Genomic DNA, 4,931 nt, shown 5'->3' on the forward strand with positions numbered 1-4,931 from the left:
CACCATCAGTGAGGTGGGGAGATCAAAAGGCTTCGCTGGAGAGGAGTGATAAGCAGCATGGACAAAAGAGGAAGTCTGTTCAGGGGAGGGCATAGGCAGACTCTGATTCCCTGTTTTGATGGAAAAAAAATTCTTGTGATTAAAGACAGCAATCTTCTGTCTATTCTTCAAGATTGGTTTCAGGAAACTTTAACTGGGGACTGGCTGGGAAAGCATCATTGTTAGTATGAGGAGGACAAGGAGGAAGAAGGAAAAAGGACCATGGAATCTGGGAGAGGTGGTGAGTTAATTCCTAAGGAAAGAGTCCCTCATATTCAACAACCATTCCATGAAATAAGTAGTAATCCTTTGGTGAAGAGAAAGATCTCATACTTTGCATAGGTTCTGAGATAGTGATGAATATGGCATGTTCCTTGGAGGCAACCATGTTTGAGGGAGAATGGCTAGCCATGAGATGAAAGGAGAGGGATTGTTTGCTGTCTTGCAGTATAAAAGCAAGAACAATGCTTTAGATCTGCTTACAGCTTTAGACACACAATTTTATAATTTTGTTTGGTCCTCAAAACAACCCTATGAAGAAGATGTTATTATACCCATTTTATAGATAAGGAAACAGAGACACAGAAAGTTGTGTCCAACACCACAAAGCTAGTAAGTCTCTAAGAACAGATTTGATTTCAGGTCTTCTTGACTCAAATCCAGCGTCTTCCATTTAGCTGCCTCTCGAAAAAACATAGTTTTTTTGAGTTGAAATTTAAAAGACCCTCCTTTTGAGACTCAAGGTCAACCTTTTCATTAGTAGAAGGCTTTCTTTTACTCAGTAGTAGTGGTTATACATATAGTCAATGCCAAGCTCTGCTTTACCTTAAAGTGAAGTCATTCATTGGCACAACCAATTAAAGGATAAATTCAGTCACACTAAGAAAACATCATTTGGAGTCAGAAGATCTGGCTTACAGTTCTGGTTCTGTCACTTGCAAACTGTGATCTTAAGGAAGCATATGACTTTCATGGGCCTCAGTTTCTTTATCTGTTTAATACTACCCACGACTGTAAGAGAGAATGAGACTAACTTTACACACCTCACTTGAATCCAACCCAATTCACTACTTATAGCTGACCTCTACCAAATGCTTTAAGGTTTATGAAACACTTCCTGTACATTATTTCCTCTGATTTAACAATATTATGATAGTGCAAGTATTGGTATTATAATTTTTGTGCCATTAATCTCGTTTTATTTTTCTTAGTAGATTTCAGACAAAAAAAGTACTGGGATAAGTTACTATCCTACTAGTCTAACATTTAATATTCTGTGGTCCATTGCACATGTGAAAAAAGTAACTAGTTTTTATGTCATTGTGCTAGAACATAAGCTCACATTCCATAGCCTCAATGAAAATATCTTCTGTACAACTATGGAATAATATGAATCTATTCTATCCTGTTCCCACATGATTTTGATTTATTCTGCTAGCTCTCTACATTTTGAGAACTTTTCATCAGTCACAGCTTGGAAATTGTTGTATATTTGGTATAATGACTTTTATTAAAATGTTCTTCAGATTTTATGGATCAAACTTATGTTGAAGCAACTATGAGTAACTGTTCTGTCTGTGATAGTGGTCCAATTTCAATACAGTTTATGTGTTGAATTTTTGAAGATATTTTGAGATCTGTATTTGTAATATGGGGGTTTTTCATCTGTTAGTTTATGAAATTTAATGATCTTCTGATGTACAGTTCTAACCACCAGACCATGTCTTATTCGGTATTAGGTAGGTGTTAAATTTTTGCAGCCTATAGTAATGCACTACACATTTCCTACCATGTCTTTGCATGATGTACATCAATCACCAAATCTGGGTTCCTTGATGATGACCCAGCTGTCATTTCTGGTGGCAATGATCTAGTCCTGAATTGCCATCACAAATCCCTGTGCTTCCATAAATAAATCCACGTGATTCAGCCATTTGTTTGACTCATCTCTTTCAGCATACTGTTGGCTGAGGGTATGTGGATGTCCTAATTGAAGGGCCTTTTGATTTCACTCTGGGATCTTAGCTGTTTCATAAGCTTTATCTGGAGGTAAACCACTTTCAGCTACGTTTCAGAAATTCAGTGATGGCAACCTATTTGTCAGACTTTACTGTTGCTCAATGAATTTTTGTCTGTCTTTTCTAAAATTATTTCTGTAAGCCTTTAACTCAATTATCATGTGTCCTATGATTCCTCTTCCTCCTTTTTGGTGACGAAGTGTTAACCTTTCTATCGTTACTTTAGTGTAATGGGCCTGGTATTTCATTGGCATTTGAAGGCTTTTTGTGAGGGTATGATCCAAGTCTTTTATGGCCTATTTTACCATTCCAAAAATGTACATTAAGACTGGCATTGTGCTGGTGTTGATTACTTTAAACATTCTCTTCCAATTTAGCCTTGATTTCAGGATGCTAGTCAGTCTCTTAAGATATTCAACCACAGCCTTCTCCCTAAGAGCCTTACTCTTGATGAGTCTTGCCTAGGGGAGACCAATGTATTTGTATGTATCACTTCATCAGTTGGTTCCATTTGGCTTTCAGATTTGAGCTTGAAGCTTTCAGTATCTGTACTTCCTCAGTACCTATTAAGATGTTTACTTATTGTCTCCCAATAATGTTTTGATATTGGTAGAGAAAGTTTCCATGAGATGAAGGGACTATTTAATTGATTTTCATTGGAGCCATATAACTTAATGTCAGCTATATACATTGAGTGATTAATGTAATGCTTTGGTATAATTCACTTCTGCTAGGCCTACACGGATTCTCTAGTGGTCTCTGGGCACACAATGTTCCTGTTGAACAATTCCCTGGCCATCTTTCTTTTACTTGGCTTTCTCTTCCCTCTTCCCCCATGCCTTCAATATGGGTTGTACTTTGATTGTTATTATTAATAATATCTCATTATCCCATCTTTTCTAGTACATGCCACTGTCCTATTATCATTTTATGTTTATTGACCTCTGGACTGTGGCACAGTTGAATAAAATACTTTTTGTTGTTATTGGTAAATATTAGGATGTAAGGTTATCCTTTGTAGGCACACTGAAAACATTCTGGGGACAATTCCAGTAGCAAACAAGACAATTGGAATGATAAGTGCCTCATTGAACTTATCCCACATGATTTTAATCTCCTTTGCCGAGTCTCTATATTTTGAAAGCTTTTCATTCCATGTAACTTGGAAATTATTCATGGTATGCAAATATCTGTTAAAACTTCTTCCTTTGAGGCTCAGCTCAGGGGTTACCTCATCCATGAAGTCTTCCCTAATTTCTCCAGATGTTCTTTCTTTTATCAAATTATCTTGTATACTTATTTGTGTATGTGTTGTATCATCTATCAGACATAACAGAAAAATTTAGGTTCCTTAAGAACACAGACTGATTTATTTTTGTTTTTGTGACCCCAATAACAATGGGGATTCTAGTGAAAGGAACAAAGGCAAATGTGGACTTTTTACAGTACCACAGCCAACGGTAGATACTTTATCAAATCTCAGCAATGCAAAAGGTTGGTTGTTGAGCTTTTTAAATAATTTACTAATCACCTCCACATGGGAAATACAGACACACACACACACACACACACACACACACACACACCCTGAATCACATCATTTTATTCTAATTTTTTCTAGATTCCAAAAAAATGGCCAGTCACATAGAGTCATAACTCATGGCTTTCAGAAGAAAGAACTCTAATAACTGATAAATCAAGGACTCATTGGAACATGAATCTGGAAGGGAAATAAGAGGTTATTTAAATTATTCCTCTGCCTTTGGATAAGACTGCTATTCGTTGTACTCTGTCATCAAACTAACCAAAACCTGGAGCCCATGTGGACACTACCATAGCATCTCTGAATAGTAGATCCAGCAAACAGAGGACATTTCAGAGACAGGTTTCCAATGGCAATATATAATGGCAAGTTGTTACCAAATTCCATTCTTAAGTGGCCATGCTGAAGGGCAAATATATAGGAAAAAAATGAAAAAAGAATGTATCCTTTGGCAAACAGAGATTTAGAGTTGAACCAATGTAGCATCAGCTTTAGAACTAAAGAAGAAGAATCCCAAGAAGCATCAAGGTATGAGCCTTAGATCAGTCCTTAAATTGGATTTTATTTCTGTTTTTTATTATATTTGAGAGGTAGCATTGTGTAATACTACATACAGAGTTAGCCTCAGAGTCAGAAAGAGCTAGGTTTAAGTCTCACCTCTGATAAATACTTACTCTGTGACCCTGGTCTAGTCATTTAACTTCTCAGTTTCCAAGGCAACTCTCTAAGTCTATAGATTTCAGAGTCACTGCTCATCTTTCCCATGGTGAACTACTTATACTAATGAAATCTCTGTTCCAGATAAAGTAAGAAAAAAAAAACTTCCAGCAAAGTCTTAGAACATTCTGGGCTATGCTAACTAATGGTCACACAGAGTAGTCAAGAGAAGAAACATTAAAGAGTGTCCATTATGTGCTGGGCATTGCTTTAAGCTCCAGAGAGAAAAAGAAAGGTGAAAAAAAAAGCACTCTCTGTCTTAAGGAGTTCAAAGTCTAATGGGCGAGAGTGTATGCAAACAACCACATACAAATTAGATGTGTAAATACAGGATAAATTGAAGATAGAGAGAAGTTCTAAAATTAATATGGAGTGGGAAATGCTTCTTGCAAAAGGTGGGATTTTGCTAGAACATGAGAGAAATCAGGGAAGCTAGAAAGTGGAGATGGGAAAGGGGAGCATTCCAAGCACAGGAGACAACCAGAGGAAATGATTAGATTTGCCTAAGTCTAGGGGATTGGACATACCTCATCCTCCCATCTCTGTGCCTTTACCCATGATGCTCTTCATGTCAATCCTCTAGTTCTTGAATGCTAATTAGTCCTTTAAATCTT

The sequence above is a fragment of the Petaurus breviceps genome, unplaced genomic scaffold (genome assembly GCF_028583685.1).
Source record: "Petaurus breviceps papuanus isolate PSGF00001 unplaced genomic scaffold, PetGlider_PUasm1.0 38, whole genome shotgun sequence".
Classification (NCBI taxonomy): Eukaryota; Metazoa; Chordata; class Mammalia; order Diprotodontia; family Petauridae; genus Petaurus; species Petaurus breviceps.